Source organism: Lissotriton helveticus, chromosome 12 (assembly GCF_964261635.1).
Source record: "Lissotriton helveticus chromosome 12, aLisHel1.1, whole genome shotgun sequence".
NCBI classification, from domain to species: Eukaryota; Metazoa; Chordata; class Amphibia; order Caudata; family Salamandridae; genus Lissotriton; species Lissotriton helveticus.
In genome coordinates this window covers 880,178,444-880,198,145 of record NC_136073.1, presented here as the reverse complement: position 1 = coordinate 880,198,145, position 19,702 = coordinate 880,178,444, and the positions used below count along the sequence as shown (strand labels likewise).

The following is a 19,702-nucleotide window of genomic DNA, read 5'->3' as shown; positions in this document are numbered from 1 at the left end:
CCCCTCAGGCCCTAGGGATAGGCCCGGAGCTCTTCACCGCCCGTCAACTCACCGGGCTCTGCTGCGGGGAGGCTCCGAGGTCGCGGCCAACTTTTTCTGTGCTCCAGTGCGGAGCGGGCAACGCGCTGGTTCCGGTGAAGGCATGGTGGGCTCCCGTCCTCCTCCTCGATGGCGATGCACCCCTGGCCGCAGGCGGGGCTCCCCCAGAGCACGGGAGTGCTGCTAAGGGGTGCGTAGTACTGCAGCCAATCGTAGCGCGGCCCGGGGATGTGGAGGCGGGCACTTCCGGGTCGCACTAGGCAGCGGCCCGGCAACGTTTCAAACACTCCTGGGCTGCGGCAGTGAACTCGGTGCCACGAGGGGTGGGCTCCCTCTAATTTAAATAAAGAGCGAAGTGCCACGAGCGACACAAATGCGAGGTGGGCACTAGCTTCGGGGGCGGCATAAAAACGTCAAATAAGCGGGGTGGGCACCCGTGCCGTAAATCAGCAATTTGCGGGGCCACACGCAGGGTAGGCACCTGCTCTCCCCCCCACACACAAAAACAAGCAAGGGGCCAGCCACACAGCGCTCCTGGCAAGGGAAACCACGCACTTCCAGGTGCTGTGGGGATAAAAGGAGTAAAAGCAAAGCGCTCCCCAGAGCTAATGGCCCAAAAGTCCAGCAAAAGTACTTCAGTAGGTGGGGGGGGCAAGGCTGGGCCCAGAGCCAGCTCACAGGGTCCTCCTAGGCAGGGAGGCAATCCCTAGTGGCGGTCCTCCTGGCGCCCAGCAGCAGCAGCAGCCCCCCCTCAGCAAAAGGATCCAAGAAGAGAACAAATTGTAAGGGGACACAGCCCCTTTTTATACATCAAATCCCTTTGTCTCAGGGTGCAGGGTGGGGGAGAAACCAGTCGCAGCTGGTTTTGGAGTACTTTGTTTTCCCCAGCCACCCTTTCCATTCACCAGGCAGGCTAGGGTCATCAGTCACACCACAGGGGGCAGAGCCAGCATTGTGTGGGGAAAGCCCAGCCCTATTCCGGTCCCAGGTGCACCACTCCCCTACATCACACATGCTAATCTCAACACTCACCAACGGGGCAGACCCATCCAGACTCCTGGAGCCAGCTCCAGCCAATCACACGCCAGCACACTCACTGCACACGCACACCCATGTCTAGAAGTGGCACTTCCACACTAGACACATACACGCCGCATACATCATTGCGCAGCATTCAATCACACGAGTCCGCACATACCAGACTCGAGCCTGCAAACCCCACGCATCAGGAACTACCAGGGACACATACATTCCCCATGCATTCCTATGGGAGGGCAGGCCTATCTCACCACATGCACTCAGAGTGCGCACGCACTCTCCACTGGGACACAGTGAAATTGCGCAGAAACCAAAAATCACCATCACCAGGTCACCATTAAAACCAAAAAGTTTAGGGGTGAACCTGCCAGAAGGGCCAAGTCCAACAATGCCCTTTAAGGTGATGCACATGATAGGACAGTGACATAATTTCCTGTGACATCCCTCCATGTAACATTACTGTCAATTGCCTAGGCTATTAGCCTCCTCCACTATTTTGTTTTAGGACTTTTGACCCACAAAATGTCACTTCCACAACCCCTGGAAAAAGAACAGATGATGGATGGAATGCTGAATCAATCGAACGTTCACTTTCAGTCACAGATCTGGGTTAAATTCATAGATTCTTTGCACGCCACGCCATTCCAGTTTAGACCCAGCCATATGCCAATCAGTTGACCCTGCGCCCAATGAGAACCGTCCAGCCCGAACTGCCAAGCCAGGTCCTCCCTGGATCAGAAACTAGCATCCTAAGACCGGCTTCGGGGTTTCACCCCTCATCAGCAAGGATAGCTTATATCTGGTGGCGAAGCGAGCACGGGACCCACGTCTGGGCATATCCTTCCTACTTAGGGTAACAAATGCAAAAGGAACAGATGATTAATGGAATGCTGAATCAATCGAACATTCACTTTCAGTCATAGATCTGGGTTAAATCCATCATTTTTTTGCACGTCAAGACATTCCAGTTTAGACCCAGCCATCTGGAAATCAATCTTGACCCTGTGCCTCATGGGAACAGTCCAGCCCGTATTGCCAGGCCAGGTCCTCCCTGGACCAGAAACAAGCATCCTTGGACCGGTTTCGGGTTTCAAGGTTTTTTTTATTAACTGTACAATTAATTAAAATCTTTACAGTAAAAAGAGAAAGTTCAGAACAGTAATTCTAAAAAAAGAAAAAAAAACTTCTTTGCTTGTTTAAAACATGGTGTACGCCTGTGCTAATTAAAAAAAATGGTATATAGAAAAAAACAGAATGAGAAAGAAGGATACAGCTCCCACAGTCTTAGTCCCATTGATTGGCCTTTCCCAGCCATTGTATGCGTTGGGACAAGTCCTTACTGTCTTCCATATGGGGGCGTGCAAGTGGCACTGTCAATGAAGCTACATGACGAGTGCACTTCAACTCTGATCGTTTGCTTTTGAGGTGAGCCTCCTGAGTGATGAAATACTCTCATTATGGGTTTTTAGTGCTAAACTAATATGGTGAACGAATTTCGCTGATCTCGCTAGGAACATAGTGTTGGTGGAAGACAAACACAGGGCTGATGCTTCCGAGCATGTTGTTAAGCTCCGATTGAGGCAGATCGGGCGCAGCAGTCGCCGGCGTTCATTCTTGAAATGAGGACAGCAACAGAGAAGGTGCAGCCAGGATTCCCTTTTGTACGTACATAGCCTGCAGGATATGGAGTCCCCTCTTTGGGCCCAAGCGGGGTTGAAATCTGCTATCCCGAGCGTGATCAGCCTCATGGATAGAATTTTGCTTCGCGCCTGTGTTGTGATGGCCTCGCTTAGATATGATTGTGCTTTGCCCACAGTGTATGAGTGGTTTAGGGGTTCCAAATTGGGGCTACGGCGAAGGGATTTATAATCAAGTTCAAAGGAGATTTCGTTCACTTGTTTGTTAATAGCTCTCTTCCAAACGTTCAGCGGGATGTCCTGCCGCACAAGATTTTCTTCCACTATCTTAAGAGATTTAGTTGCAATTCCCAGCCTAGTGTGCCATGTCGATGCTGGGTCTTCAAAGATGTATCTCAAGTGGTGTTTTAGGGAGTTAGCCGGGGCCTTTAATACCCTTAGGTACAACTTGATAAGGTCCCCCTGGCCGATCACATCAGGCCTGGCTAGGCCAAGCTCCAGTCTCAGCCTGGTTCTTCTTGCAGACCTTGGTATATGTAGCACCAACTTGTAAGCCTTAACTTGGGCAGAGTTGAGAAGTGCGTCCAGCTTCCCAGGGAATGCCAGATGTCCATAGGAGATTGTAGGAAGAAGCTTTGCTCTTAAGGCTATCAGAATTGGGCTAGCGGAAGGGCTGATCAGGTTCTGGCTTAGTTGTCTTAGCAAATGTGTTACCTTGTTGGCTTTTGAAGTCAGCTGATTAAGGTGGACATTTGCTTTGGCCCGTTCCGAGAACCAGACCCCCAGGTAGTTGTAGGAGGCCACAGAGTGTATTTGAGCATTTCCCAGCTGCCACTGTGCTTGTCGTTTCTGGTGGTAGGATCCGAAAATGATGACCTTAGTTTTCCCTTGGTTGACTGTCAGGCTATTGGCGATGTTGAAGCTATTTAGGGCCGTCGTGTGATCCATGATGGCTGTGTCATCAGCGTACTGTAAAACTGGTAGCCTCACTCTTCCTAGTCTGGGGGCTACTAGACTGGCGCCTTTTAGGGCCTCACCCAAATCCGCGGTGTAAAGGTTAAATAGGATGGGGGCCAGCACGCACCCTTGCTTCAGCCCGTTTGCTGTGGCTATTTTGCGAGTGACAGTGCAAGTGCTTGTTTTAACCCGCACCCAGGTGGCCTCATATAGTGACCTAATAGCCTTCAAAAGTTTCGGTGGTATCCCCCATTTTTCTAATTTCCACCATAGGCGTTTTCTGTCCACTTTGTCAAATGCTGTGCTGTAGTCCACAAAGCAGCAGAATAGTGGGGGATTGTTCTTCAAGGTTGCCTTGGCTGAAAGATGTGCTAGCGCCAGGACGTTGTCCATTGTAGATGCCTTGGCCCTAAAACCAGTCTGATACGTTGGTATTATATTTTCCTTTTCAGCCCATTTTTCTAGGTCGCTGAGTAGTAGGTGTGCATATGCCTTGGCCTCCAAGTCGAGCAGAGCGATGAGCCTGTAGTTCGAAGGCTCTGAGTGGTCACCTTTTTTAAAGATGGGAAACAGTATAGAGCCCCTCCAAGAGTCGGGGATTGTAGCGGTCAGGTAGGTGTGGTTAAAAAGCAGAGTTAAGAGTGATGCCCAGAACTCTGATGCCTGTTTAAAGACCGGCGCTGGAATCCCATTGGGTCCCGGCGCACCGTCATTCCTCATCCGCTTGATGGTATTGATGACCTGTCTGGTGTTTGCCCAGGTTGGTGTGGTGACATCAACGTCGGCCGGGGAGCTACTACCCCTTGTGTTGTTGCCTGAGCTTGAGATGGCTGCTTCTGGCTGGAGGCGGGACTGTTGGACATCCTCAGTTAGCTCCGCCTTGTCTGTTGTCGAAGGTTCATGACTGGGGGCTGTTTCGTAAAGCTGTTTCACGTGTTGGATCCAATCTTTTTCAGCTACCCCGTTTTCTCTCGTTGGCCCTCGGTTGCTCAGCTGATTGATGAATCTCCAGAGTCGTGCCAGGTTCTTTTGTTTGAGAAGGAAGAAAACTTTTAGCCATTTCCTTTCCATGTCTGTTTTTTTAAGTTCCCATAGCTTCTTCCTTAGGGAGGCCCTCAGTTCAGATGTTGAAGCCCCTACTGTTTGGCAGCCCCCTCTTTTCTTTGTTGCGCGAGCCTTGCGCAGGAGTCGTTTAAGTTCCCGTATTTCCTGAGGGCATGTCTTCCGGTTCTTGAGGGGGGCTTTTATCATTGAGTTTTGTGGTTTGGGATTTCCGAGTTTGTTTTGTAAATCCGCAATGATTTGCACCCATCCTATTGTGGGGGGATCAGATGCAAGCAGACTCCCTTGCTGTGTCTGACCCAGCCATGATTGAAGTTTCCCCTCTGTCTGGTCTGTCCACTTGATTCTCCGCAGGACGGTGTGTGTCTCCTCCCCACTTGACTCCCCAATGGGTTGGTAGAGGGTAGCGGCCGGTATGACCAGCTGGAATGATGCTCTTAATGGCCTGTGGTCGCTGTCCTGCCGGTTCACAACTTCAAAATCAGTCATTCTATCCGCCAGTACTCCACTTATCAAGATGTAGTCGATTCTGGACACGTTCCGAAAAGTGGGCTGAGGCTGTCAGGCACTTGAGCGAGATCTTTTCTGTGCGTGAGTTGATGTCAGTTTGTAGCTGAGAAAAAGGTCACGCAGGGGAGCCTCCCTTCCCAATCCTCGGGGAGGGGTTTCCAAATTGTCTAGATTTTTTTCGGGTTTCACTACGCAGAGGTCCACAGAGTTGGGGCCAACTCCGTGGAAACTCCGCTCCGCCACCCGCCTCCACTCCCCCTAGGAATAATTACATTAAATATACTTTAAAGGTTAAAAAAGCAATACTTACCTTAACTGCGGCGTCCCCAGGCTGCCGTTCTCCTCTTCCTCGGTTTCACGATGATCTGCGCATGCATGCGCATTTATCGCAAGGAATGCGCATGCTCGAGCGCGCGTGCAGAGAGAAGCGTGGGGGTAGGACCAGGGGGATTTCATAAAACCAACATCTCTGTGGATATTAAAACAAGGTCCGACACAAATATTTCAAGGAACACGTGGTTTAATCCAAAAACGTCTGGTGTGGCTGACTTCAAGAAGCAGCATTAAATACTATTAGCTAAGTAACTCGGCTCACATCCGGGGAAAGAGTGAAAACGAAGTGTAGGCCTGACATGGCGGACACATTGCAATGCTTGTTTATGATGGAAACCCGCAAGGAAAGCGGTGCCTTGACACTTCTAGAGAATGAGGAGGAGGAAAAGCAATTCACAGGAGGGAGTTCTGTGCGCAACACTACTGACGTCCGTAGAAATGAGAAAACAAGCAATGGCAAAGCCAGGAGTGTGGCCTTGGCAAGCTGGTGCGAGGAGTACACTTTTTTTCCATTGTAAGCATATGACACAAAATCAAAAAAGAAGAAATACATGCCACCGCCTGTTTGTACATTAAAGTGTTCACTCATCAGCCCTGGCACTGAAGTGCACTTCTTTTTAGGTGTATGTGCACAAGTGAGCAGGCGCGGTGCGTCCATTGGGGCGTAGGGGCGTAGCCCCACTAAGCCCCATGGACCCACCGCGTCGTCACGAAAATACAAATACAACAAATACTGAAATAATCTTGCTCGCTACCTGCCGCCCGGGAATCCGGGAGACACCCGACTTTTCCGTGCGGGGGGGGGGGGGGCGGATGGGCCTGCTGCATCTGCGCAAGATGATTTATGGGCAGAATCATGTTCGCGCATGCGCAGATTGATTCCCTGTGCATTTCCCCTTAGAGAGAGGACCTGGGGGCGGGCCGCAGCCCCCGGGGTTACACAGGGGGACTGGGCGAGGAGTCATGGTGCCCCCCCAGCCAATCCTGACGGTTAGCGCGGCCGACTTTGGTGCTGGGAAACCAGGTTCGAGCCTCTTATTGTAAATAATCGTGAAATGGGAGGAGAATGTATAGATTTGTGTCAGAAGAATTGGCACATATTTAAACTCGAAGTCTTATTGTTTCATCGTGAAAAGTAGCATTCAATAGGATTAAAAATGTGGTCGGCAGTGAACTGCTTCAGAGAGCAGACGCTTCAGAGAGCAAAGCAAGAGAAGTTCAGGTGGAAATCAGACGTATGAATTGAGGCCGGTTATCACTGTCACGCTGTAGTCGGAAGGATGTTCACACTCTTGTCAAAGCCATTTTATTCATTCACCTTGTTACTCTTATTGGACTTTATAAGCAGGAGTCTGCCCGATTTACCAAGACAAATAGGGCTCAGTTTGAGAAAGATTTACGCTTCAATAAATCACGGAACTTAAAATAAAACAGAAAAAGAATGTGGGTTTCTGAGGAAATAGTAGCATTTACGTCACCCATCTGTATGCGTGTAACTACACGCATACAGATGGGTGGATGCATGAATGAATGATGGATGCAGGATGGATGGATGGATGAATGGATGGGTGAATGGATGCAGGAAAGGATGCAGGATGGATGGGTGGATGGATGGATGATGGATGCAGGATGGGTGGATGGGTGGATGCATGAATGAATGGTGGATGATGGATGGGTGGATGGGTGGATGGATGGGTGGATGCATGAATGCATGATGGATGCAGGATGGAAGGATGGGTGAATGGATGAATGGATGCAGGATGGATGATGGATGGGTGAATGGATGAATGGATGCAGGATGGATGATGGATGGATGGGTGTATGGATGGATGGGTGGATGGATGAATGATGGATGCAGGATGGGTGGATGGATGGGTGGATGCATGAATGAATGATGGATGCAGGATGGATGGATGAATGGATGGATGAATGGATGCAGGAATGGATGCAGGATGGGTGGATGCATGAATGAATGATGGATGCAGGATGGATGGGTGGATGGATGCATGAATGAATGATGGATGTAGGATGGATGAATGGATGGGTGAATGGATGAATGGATGCAAGAATGGATGCAGGATGGGTGGATGAATGAATGATGGATGCAGGATGGATGCAGGATGGATGGATGGATGGGTGGATGCATGAATGAATGATGGATGCAGAATTGATGGATGGATGGATGGGTGGATGCATGAATGAATGATGTATGGATGCAGGATGGGTGGGTGGATGGATGGATGGGTGGATGGATGGATGGGTGGATGCATGAATGATGTATGGATGGATGCAAGGTGGTTCGGGCTCGCTCGCTGCGGTGCAATATGCAAATTAGTTTACGCCCCACCACTTTCAAATGTCACCAGCCGCCCCTGCAAGTGAGGAGGTTACATGCACTCGCTCACAGTGCATGAGAGCCAATAACTGAAGTGGGCTGACCCATTACCACTGCTCGTGCTGTGGTGGGAGGATGTAACATGTGAATGATGCATGTGATACATTATGTCAGCTGCTGAGCTGGGGGGCGTGCGTGTGTGCGTGTGCGTGTGTGTGTGTGATATCTTGTATGTTGAACAAAGCACGCACAGATATTGGCTGTGCTGTACCTTTTCTGATTTTATAAGTGAAGTTTGGACTATCGCACCTAAGCTATACGTTTCGGTGCGCATTGAAAGCCTGGCCTGCTTCTGGGTTTGCACTTGTTCTACATGTGATTACTGTGTCGCTTATGCTGTTAAGCGTATATGTGCATTACATCTATCTGTGTCGTGTTTTTTCTGTATTTGTAAGAGATGCCTGCCCTACTGAGTACATAATTATAATAAATGTATTTATATACAGGGCACAAGTCCTATAAAAAGAAGTGGGGGGACTGACCAAGTCAGACACTATGCAAGTGACATCATGACGCGTGCCATGACGTCACGATGTAGCACTTTAAAAGAAATAAAATAATGCTATTTAAATTATTTGTGTAAATACTGGGGCAGACCACCCCCTCCGACAGACTTACAGTGTTTGCACTTATATAAATGGACAGAACAAAGGCAAAAGCATGCCTCCCTTAAGTACCTGTGAAGAGAAGGCAAGCTCTGTGCCTTTGTTTCCCCCTCCTGTACATTTACATTTGAGTGTGAGGTTCCAGGATGCCTCTAGTCAGGATATTCAAATAAAAGGAGGCCTCATGGCCCCTTAACTTCGGCCTGGCTGGAGGTAAAAAAGACCCCTCGCTGCCTGCATGTTGCGGCTGGAAATGGAAAACAGACAACGTGCAAGCGCTGCTGAACGTGTCCCGGTGTCTTACACTGGGACAAGTTCAACATATTTCTGTGGGGCCCAACTTCCTGGCAGGAGGGACGGCATCCACCCTGTGAAAATAGTCTACTCCTGTCATGCCCTTTGCTGCTCCCGTCATGTCCCTTGCTGCTCCTGTTACGTCCTTTGCTGCTCCCGACACGTCCTTTGCTGCTCCTGGCACATCCTTTGCTACTCCCAGCATGTCCTTTGCTGCTCCGGCCATGTCCTTTGCTGCTTCCGGCACGCCCACTGAAACGTCCTTTGCTGCTCCCGGAACGTCCTTTGCTACTCCCGGAACGTCCTTTACTGCTCCGGACACGTCCTTTGCTGCTCCCGACACGTCCTTTGCTGCTCCCAGCATGTCCTTTGCTGCTCCCGACACGTCCTTTGCTGCTCCCGACACGTCCTTTGCTGCTCCCAGCATGCCCTTTGCTGCTCCCGTCATGTCCTTTGCTGCTCCCGACACGTCCTTTGCTACTCCCGGAACGTCCTTTACTGCTCCGGACACGTCCTTTGCTGCTCCCGACACGTCCTTTGCTGCTCCCAGCATGTCCTTTGCTGCTCCCGACACGTCCTTTGCTGCTCCCGACACGTCCTTTGCTGCTCCCAGCATGCCCTTTGCTGCTCCCGTCATGTCCTTTGCTGCTCCGGCCATGTCCTTTGCTGCTAAGGCCATGTCCTTTGCTGCTTCCGGCACGTCCTTTGCTGCTCCGGGAACGTCCTTTGCTGCTCCCGGAACGTCCTTTGCTGCTCCCGGAACGTCCTTTGCTGCTCCCGGAATGTCCTTTGCTGCTCCCGACACGTCCTTTGCTGCTCCCGACACGTCCTTTGCTGCTCCGGACACGTCCTTTGCTGCTCAGGACACGTCCTTTGCTGCTCAGGACACGTCCTTTGCTGCTCAAGACACGTCCTTTGCTGCTCCGGGCACAACTCTTGCTACTCCCGTCACGTCCTTTGCTACTCCTGGCATGTCCTTTGCTACTCCTGTCACGTCCTTTGCTACTCTTGTCACGTCCCTTGCTGCTCCTGTCACGTCCTTTGCTGCTCCTGTCCCGTCCTTTGCTGCTCCTGGCATGTCCTTTGCTGCTCCTGGCATGTCCTTTGCTACTCCTGGCATGTCCTTTGCTACTCCTGGCATGTCCTTTGCTACTCCTGGCATGTCTTTTGCTACTTCTGTCACGCCCTTTGCTACTCCCGGCATGTCCTTTTCGGCTCCCGGCATGTCCTTTGCTACTCCTGTTATGTCCTTTGCAACGCCTGTCATGTCCTTTGCTACTCCTGGCATTGTGCATGTTAGATTGGTTTGGAGGGGTCATGGAGGCAGGAACAGTAAGTAAACGCGGTGCAAAGAGCCTTGTGTGTTTAGGCTTCGCCTGCACTGTGCTTGCGAAATCTATTGTTTTTAATATCAAATTAAAAGGGGCTTACATCCTGCATCATCTCTTTGCTGGCTTCCCATTGGTTCCTGTGCGTGCCACTTACTTTATCTCCATTTCTATTGGCTGTAGCATATTTTCTTGCATTTAGCAGTACTTGTTCCTCTCTGCTACTCTTATCAGTTTTTCGTGGCCTAAATACTGTTAACGTCCGCTTTGGCGATACCATTTTTATAATAAAGTTTTGCCTCTTTTTGCTTTTCTGTCTTGCAGCAGATTTATATAGCAACTTATGGAGAGATTAAGCATTTGCCCAGAATCACAGGATGTTGGGCCGCCGAGACTCCAACCGGAATCCCCAGCTCTCGAGTCAGCATCTCTGGCCGCTGCACCACATCTTCACCACTCATGTGATACTTGTTTTACTCCTGCTGTATGTGCTGGTCCATATTTACACACGTTGTTAATTCACCAATGCTCCTCACGCTGGAGTTGTTTGTTAGTGAAGGTTATAAAAACACATATTCTGTAAAAAAGGTGATAACAGTTGGCACTGCCAATTTTTGTCTGCCTTTCTGTGATTTCTTGCACTCAGACGGTCTCCTTGCTGTGCCCAAAGTCATATTCCTGCCAAGAGCTTGGATAATAGTTGCTCTCTGACCCTCTGCCAGCTAGGGTGCCAGCACTGGTGGGCACAGTGCCCGCTTGTCTTCGTAAATCCCTGTAGAAGGCCGGGCACCAGGTAGGCTAGTGCACTTAGCGGTAAGTAGGGACAGAGTTTTCTTCTTACATTATGGTGAGGCCGGGCACCCAGCTGTGTGTCACAGAGTTCAGTCCTGCCGGCCTGAAACCCGTGACTGGCACAGTTTACCCAGAGGGACGGGTGTGCTGTGAAACGTCGAACTGTTATGATGTCCTTAGAATTTGCTTTGGTCTTGGAATTCACTTTAAAATCAGAGCTCGCACCAACATTCAGTCTTAATTTAGAATTTACACATATGCTTTCATGTGACTTTACCCAAGGGCCACTTCCGAGAGGTCGCACTGTGCAGAAATGTGCAGGTTTGGAAAACGCCATGGGCCCTATTTGTATCACAAATAATAACCGTTTTGTACATAGCACTTCATTTGGCATTCTTGTCATTTCTAAGCACTGAAAACAATCCGTGCTATCATAGCTCAATGTGATGACACTCCAGGCACCAGCCTCGGAAGGATGAAAGGCTGAGTTGACGCGGCCAGGGTTTGAATTCATGACCATAGGTGTCACACCAGGAGTCCGCAAGGAACATTTCACTTTATGTTATGTTTTTAAATGGATGCTATGATCTTTTCCAAAATCTTTGACCGGAAAATTAAATGCAGTTTAGAGGATTTTTGTCACGTTCCTCACATTTTTTAACAGTTTTCAAAATTATGCTGAATTCTTATATGCAATGCAAATGAAGCTGCTGCCCCTCAACCTTAATGGCACAGACATCATTTGGTCAAAGCCAGACACAATGGCTTTGCTAATGTAGCAAAGGAGCATGAACAATCATTGGCAAAGCCAATAGATTACACCTATGAGGATGTTATTGTTTGTCAATATATAACATATTGCAGATCAGTTAAACTGCTAAGCAATATAAAATACCTTGACACGGGCAATAGGCGGCGCCTACTTGCTTTGCCAATGCTTGTTTCTGAAGCCTCCACTACTCGCTTTTCCCCTGGGCCACGCGCAGCAGGAGGCGGGGCTGATAGACCTATGATGTGATTCGGGGGTGTGGGGGCTGATGGCGGCTATGTGATGTCAGTTGCGCGCCCCCCTGCATTTTCTTGAGCTGACATCCATGTGTACAGAGTCCAGAGAAGAAAGGCTTACGAGAAGCGACTAGTTATTTTTATTTATTTATTTTATTTATGCATTTTTATATAGCACGGACTTTACCCGAAGGCGTCAGAGCGCTTCACAATAGGAACAGAAATGAAACATAATGAGAAACATTACAAAAGAACAGATTACAAAAGCATACGTTACGTTACATAAGGTAATAGTGACAATTGTGAGCAAACAAAATGCACGAGGTAGTAAAAATTGTGATACTAGGTCATAAAGTATTTTAAATACATATTTCACATTATCAGCATTCTTGGCCGCTCCCGCCATCAGAGCCTTGGCTGGGCTCACCCCATGATTAGGGGCCCGCTCCCTTCCTGGTCTCCGGCAGGACTATCTCAAAACAGCAGAAACTGCCAGGATGTCTTTCAAACGCACAAAACCAAGCCGAACGGTGGCGCGTCCTTAAGTGACCTGATTTGATGCTGACCAGCAGACACCCGACAGCCCAGGGCCACTGGGTATTAAATAACATTGCAGCGCTATCTTCCAAGCTGTTTCTCTTTTATTTAGGGGTTCACCTCTCAAATTACTTTCATATTTCACTATACCAACTCAACACTAATCCTTTATGGGTTCCGGAGTAGCGTGCTACTCGCCGAAAAAGCGCTTTGACGCCTCGTCAGGGGCAGTAAGCGCTATATAAATGCAATTACAATACAATATGGGTGTACTTGTCCAATGCAGGTGGAGGGGGCGAAGTGGGGGAAGGGGGATAAGGAGTTGTTCTTGTGTCAGGGAACATGGCAGAGCTTCTTACTGAGCTACCTGCTGAGTGTAAGAGAAGCTTGCACGCCTGCTGACTGAGCTACTTACTGAGTGTAAGAGAAGCATGCACGCCTCTCGACTCAGCTATCTGCTGAGTGTAAGAGAAGCATGCACGCCTGTCGACTGAGCTATCTGCTGAGTGTAAGAGAAGCATGCACGCCTGTTGACTGAGCTACCTGCTGAGTGTAAGAGAAGCATGCACGCCTGTTGACTGAGCTACCTGCTGAGTGTAAGAGAAGCATCCACGCCAGTCGACGGAGCTATTAGCTGAGTGTAAGAGAAGCATCCACGCCTGCTGACTGAGCTACTTACTGAGCGTAAGAGAAGCATGCACGCCTGCCGACTGAGCTACTTGCCGAGTGTAAGAGATGCTTGCACGCCTGCCGACTGAGCTACTTACTGAGTGTAAGAGAAGCATGCACGCCTGCCGACTGAGCTGCCTGCTGAGTGTAAGAGAAGCATGCACACCTGTCGACTGAGCTACCTGCTGAGTGTAAGAGAAGCATGCACGCCTGCTGACTGAGCTACCTGCGGAGTGTAAGAGAAGCATGCACGCCTGCTGACTGAGCTACTTACTGAGTGTAAGAGAAGCATGAACGCCTGTCGACTGAGCTATCTGCTGAGTGTAAGAGAAGCATGCACGCCTGTCGACTGAGCTATCTGCTGAGTGTAAGAGAAGCATGCACGCCTGTTGACTGAGCTACCTGCTGAGTGTAAGAGAAGCATGCACGCCTGTTGACTGAGCTACCTGCTGAGTGTAAGAGAAGCATCCACGCCAGTCGACTGAGCTATTAGCTGAGTGTAAGAGAAGCATCCACGCCTGCTGACTGAGCTACTTACTGAGCGTAAGAGAAGCATGCACGCCTGTCGACTGAGCTATCTGCCGAGTGTAAGAGAAGCATGCACGCCTGTTGACTGAGCTACCTGCTGAGTGTAAGAGAAGCATGCACGCCTGTTGACTGAGCTACCTGCTGAGTGTAAGAGAAGCATCCACGCCAGTTGACTGAGCTATTAGCTGAGTGTAAGAGAAGCATCCACGCCTGCTGACTGAGCTACTTACTGAGCGTAAGAGAAGCATGCACGCCTGCCGACTGAGCTACTTGCTGAGTGTAAGAGAAGCTTGCACGCCTGCCGACTGAGCTACTTACTGAGTGTAAGAGAAGCATGCACACCTGCCGACTGAGCTGCCTGCTGAGTGTAAGAGAAGCATGCACGCCTGTTGACTGAGCTACCTGCTGAGTGTAAGAGAAGCATGCACGCCTGCTGACTGAGCTACCTGCTGAGTGTAAGAGAAGCATGCACGCCTGCTGACTGAGCTACTTACTGAGTGTAAGAGAAGCATGCACGCCTGTCGACTGAGCTATCTGCTGAGTGTAAGAGAAGCATGCATGCCTGTCGACTGAGCTATCTGCTGAGTGTAAGAGAAGCATGCACGCCTGTTGACTGAGCTACCTGCTGAGTGTAAGAGAAGCATGCATGCCTGTCGACTGAGCTATCTGCTGAGTGTAAGAGAAGCATGCACGCCTGTTGACTGAGCTACCTGCTGAGTGTAAGAGAAGCATGCACGCCTGTTGACTGAGCTACCTGCTGAGTGTAAGAGAAGCAGCCACGCCAGTCGACTGAGCTATTAGCTGAGTGTAAGAGAAGCATCCACGCCTGCTGACTGAGCTACTTACTGAGCGTAAGAGAAGCATGCAGGCCTGCCGACTGAGCTACTTGCTGAGTGTAAGAGAAGCTTGCACGCCTGCCGACTGAGCTACTTACTGAGTGAAAGAGAGGCTTACACGCCTGCCGACTGAGCTACCTGTTCAATGAAAGTAAAGTTTGCATTGCTGCCATCGGCCCTTTACTTGTTCTGTATGTGAGGGAATATTGCTGGCCTGCGACGGTTACTGCAGCAGTGTGCGAGTAAGTGTCAATGTGCTTGTTCTTGGGTGAGGGAACTGAGTGTATGAGAATCTTGCACTGCTGCCGACTGAGCTACTTACTGAGTGTGAGAGAAGCTTGCACTACCTCCGACTGAGCTACTTACTGAGTGTAAGAGACGCTTGCACTGCTGCCGACTGCGCTACTTGCTGAGTGTAAGTGAGAGAGCGCAGATCGAGAAAAAAATAGAAGTGCACCATATTTACAAGCACGTTGCATCAGTTTAGTAAAGATTACATAAGAGTGTCGAATTTATAGAGTGAAAATACATAAGAGTGTTTAATTAAAATAGAATGCATATATCAGTGTGAAAAGCTAATATAGAAGTGTGTAGAGATGTTAGAATGATGTTGAAATCCCATGTTATGTGGCTGTTGTAGAGGAGAATGTAATACTGCTAAAACGTAGAAATGTGTAGGCCACATGGCAGTTCACAGAGAATGAAAGGTGCTGTTACACTCTCACATGATATGGATTTTAATGTTGTTGTAATTCAAAGTATTATTGATCATAGAACTGAAATATATGTTTTATAGAAGTGTTTCATATAATCATTGTGTGTAATAAGTTAGAATGCTGTTTAGACTAAGAAATTAAAGGTTTACAGAGTGCACAGGCCTGTTTCATGTAATTCTAATAGGCCTGAATAGATAAGGTCATTTCTTTTGATCTGCATGTGTTAGTTGGAGGAAGGTCATGTTAAGCATAAATTGCGGAGCCTGCTCGAAGGTTTACGACTTAGAAGATACGGTGGAGGCTGGAATTTGGGGCCCACTGTACAAGTGTCTGTTTGCAGGTGCAAGGAGGTTCCAATCAAGAGAGTGATGAATAGAGTTTTGTTCAGGGAGCCAGGCACAGGCCTGGTGGAGGCTTCAGGAATTTCCTGGGGGGTACCGTCCTGCCGGAGAAGAGCCTGAGAAGCAAGGTCAACGCTAACGATGGGCCCAGAGGAGTATCAGCATGGAAAATGCCAGAACCGACACCACGTGAGGGGCGTCTCTAAAGGGTGTTTCTATTTTAAATGTGATTTTTGTATTAGGGACAGCACCCCTGGGTGGAGTTAGGGCAGATGGTCTGAGGAACCTAAGAGAGCGGATGGGTAGGCAGATAGGATAACTGCGAGACACCGATTCACAACGAAGACTAAGGGAAGTGAGTGATCTTCTTTGGAAGTCACCACGGCTGACACCTTTTTAGATTAAGATTTTACTAAGTAGGGATGTCACTTAGTCTAGTGTAGGGACAGTCTAATCTGGATTTTCTTCCTTTCTGTAAATGACTCACAAGTTACAGCTTGTGTCTATTCTTGCAACTCTGATGATTTTCGAATTGGTTTTGGTGATATTCTTCTGCCGACTAAGAGCATTTGGAAAATTTATGTTTGTATTGATACCAGTATATCTTTTGAACCTTATTTTGAGATGTTTGTATCTCCAGTTAACTTTGGCTTTATAATAAACTTTTAAAACTTATTCGTAGTAAGTGGTTCTTTAGAGTGGTGTAAGTCCTTAACTGATTGACCTAGTAGTGGATTGCCTTTTACTCTATGACAGGTATCAACGGTTCAGTCGACCTGAGTTGGGATCTAGACCTATAGCAATAGATCAGAAATCCCGCCGTAACATAAGAGAAGATTGCAAAGCTACCTTCGGCACTTTACATGTTCTGTATGTGAGGTAACGTTCCTGGCCTATGTCGGTTATTGCAGCAGTGTGTGATTGTGTGGCAATGTGCTTGTTCTTGTGTGAGGGAACATGATCGAGAATCTTACTGAGCTACTTGCTGAGAGCAAGAGAAGCTTGCACAGCTGCCGACTGAGGTACTTGCTGAGTTTAAGAGACGCTGGCACTGTTGCCGACTGCGCTACTTGCTGAGTGTAAGAGAAGCTTGCACTGCTGCAGACTGAGGTACTTGCTGAGTGTAAGAGAAGCTTGCACAGCTGCCTTCTGGCCTTTACATGTTCTGTATGTGAGGGAACATTGCGGGCCTGTTCCGGTTAGTACAGCAGTGTGCGGGTGAGAGGAAATGTGCTTGTTGTTCGGGGCGAGCACATGATACAGCTTCTTTCTGAGATACTTACTCAGTGTAAGAGAAGCTTGCACTGCTGCTGGCTGAGCTACTTGCTTAGTGTACGAGAAGCTTGCAAAGCTGCTATCGGCCCTTTATGTGTTCTGTATGTAAGGAAACATTGCTGGCCTGTGCCGGGTTTGTGCTGCAGTGTGAATAGCGGGCTGGGAGGCGAAGCCCTACTATAAGGGGACTGCAGCTAACGGTCCCCAAGGGCTCCAGGATGTATAGGCATCAGTGAGAGGAAATGGCGGGAGTGTGGGGGTAGAAGCGGAAATCATATGCACCCGGCCCACTCTCTTTGGGCAGAAAGCCACACCTGGATGTGGGAAAGCCCACCCCAAGGATTGGACAGGTGTCCTTTTAAAGGAACCAATACTGGGAGGAGGGCGTGAACCTAAAAGGCTGAGGCCGGGGGTCAGAGGTCAGTTGCTGACTGTGACTGTCACATTCCGAAGCGTTGAGCCCGGGGAGTATGGTGGTATGGCCAGTGTCGTCCAGGCACTGGTGCTACTAGTGCAAAGTGAACGAATGGGGCGTTCAGGTGTCGTGACTCCTTTGGACTACAGTCTTAGGCTCTATGCTCTCCTACCCGCCCACTGCCGAACCCGTGGGGCACGCGGTGCTCCTGGCTGACCGCAGGAGTACTTTACCAGGGTGAGAAGGGCTAACATATGGCACTGGTCTGTCTGCCTGTGTCGGTCTGCCTGTTTTGAGCCCTCCCTTCCCCTGGGTGACTTCTTTAGCTTCTGCCATCTGGACACAAATCCCCTAAAGCTACTGCTCCCGCATGGATACAAGGCTGGTTAGCAGTGCTATAACCTCAAGGTGGGCATCCATTTTGGTGCGCTAGGGCTGGATGACTGGCTGGCCTCTCAAAAAAGGGCAGTGGGAGGTCTTCATATTTACTACTGTTGCGGCAGAAATTCTGCTGGAGTGCACATTTTGTTTCCAGGTGCTGCGGTGTTGGCCAGCTTCTCCCTGCTGCCCATGAGGTTTGTTAAACAGAGGCATTCTGTGAGGTACGCGGGCGTTCGGAGGGAAATCTTCTGCAGGTCTCTGGAGCGAGTGCTTTTCCTGCCTTATGCTGACCTCCAGGCAAGTCAGCTGAAGTTACTGTTTGCTTTCTAGACCCCGACCTCAGGGAGCTTGACAATCATACATGTCCACTGAGGGTCTTCCTGTTTACAAGGATTGAGACCCTAGAGCTTGGCTCAGAGGTCAAGGGGGTGGGGGTGCATGTATACTGCTCCCCTATTTCACAGAGAGTGGCTACTGCCCTCTCTACACAGGCTGTGATAGACGGACAGTGGTGGCAGCAATACATCTATAATCAGGGTTAACGATATCCCAGTATTCTAACAAGGGTGGACAACTAGCCATTCTTCTGATCACGTCTGTGCTCTCTCCCCCTTGTCTTCGTCTACCGGACGTGTGCTTGATAGCCCGTGGTTTCCCCGGGAGAGGATGGTGAGTTGAGACGTTGTGTGTGATGTGCGCTCTCCTGCTGGACATTATAGCTCTCACATACCCCTTTCAATTCCTTGTATAGTCCCGGAGTAGATACTTACTCTTATCTGTGTTTAGCTGCCCTAACTCTGCCAGGAGGGACCCTTTTCTGTTGGGAGAGTGTCAGCCCCCCACCATGGTTTGGACTTAATTAAATTCCTCTCTGGGGAATAATAGCAAGAGCTGGTACAAGGGAACAGTAGGTCATCCTTTGCATGCTTTGGACATGCGGTAAATATGCCTTGTGATTGGAGGGGAACCCAGAATTCAAAAGTAGCAGATCCTCTGATTGTATCAGCCTATCAATCAGAGGTGATAAAAGTTTGGCCTTAGCGGTCAGTTGCGGTTCAAAACTGGTCTATGATTTTCAAGTGCCGGCTCACACCGGGTCCATCCAAGGAAGCCAGCCTCAATCCACAGCGTGAAAGCAAGATAAAAAGCTTGCTCACCGCATCTTGAACTTGAGGAACCTTTCTCTGTGACTGATGGATTATGCTGCAAAGGAATGTGCCACTTTGACCGGGAGCAAGGGCATCAGCGGCATTGGTCGGAGAACCAGCTGTTCCTGTGAGGCTTTCACAGCTGGCGCTTTGAATAAGGAAACTGCAGGTAGCTACTAAAGATAAGGAAGCTTGCAGCACAGGAACAAAGGTAGAGGGAGACAGGAAAGCTTGATTCCAGTCCTTGACAGTGAGATTGCTGTTCCCAGACCCCTCTCCTCTGCTATGGGAGCCTGAGTGGCACTTCCAGTTTCAAGCAGAAGCTGGGGAATACAGTCTGGTGGAACAAGCCCTATCTCTCTTTTTGTGATATATGGAGGTATCAGGGTGTATTGGCACTCTGGCCAGCCAATATAATGGCTACTGGACTAGTGGGACTCCAGTAAACTGTGCCAGGGCATAAGACACCTGTGATCAGATCGCATCACATATAAGCAACTGCGGTGTCTGAATATCCAAAGGGATATCAAGACTACCAAAGAAGAAGAAAAAAAGGGTGATAAGGGTCCCAAAAGACTTATTTGGTCTCCCTCTGCTTATCGTCACAAGCTTAATCATGGGCGTCTATCCACACCCAGGTAAGATGGTACTACCTGGGCTGACTCAATCAAGATGTTCTGGGAGTTCTTATATAAAGCAAAAACTGGCCATGCAGGGAACCAGATGAGTGGTAGTAAAAATACCTTCAGGTATACCCAAACGATATGTTTATTAGGAGGGTACCTCCATGCATAATAATGAGGCCTAATGCGTTCACCTGTTTTATCTGTTTCCCCAGTAGCTTTTCTACTGAGTTTTATT

General features: G+C 49.1%; 1 protein-coding gene across 5 annotated transcripts in view; it reads right to left on the bottom strand.

Moving 5' to 3' along the window:
- LOC144797747 (phospholipid scramblase 3-like) overlaps positions 1-19,702 on the bottom strand; it is a 180,930-nt gene that overhangs the window by 136,094 nt on the left and 25,134 nt on the right. For 2 of the 5 annotated variants that reach the window (XM_078668495.1, XM_078668494.1), the window contains exon 2: positions 5,554-5,712. The exons of the other annotated variants lie outside the window; for them this stretch is intronic. The gene's annotated coding sequence lies outside the window, so the exon portion shown is untranslated. The remainder of the gene's footprint in view (positions 1-5,553; positions 5,713-19,702) is intronic. 5 annotated transcript variants of the gene reach the window in all.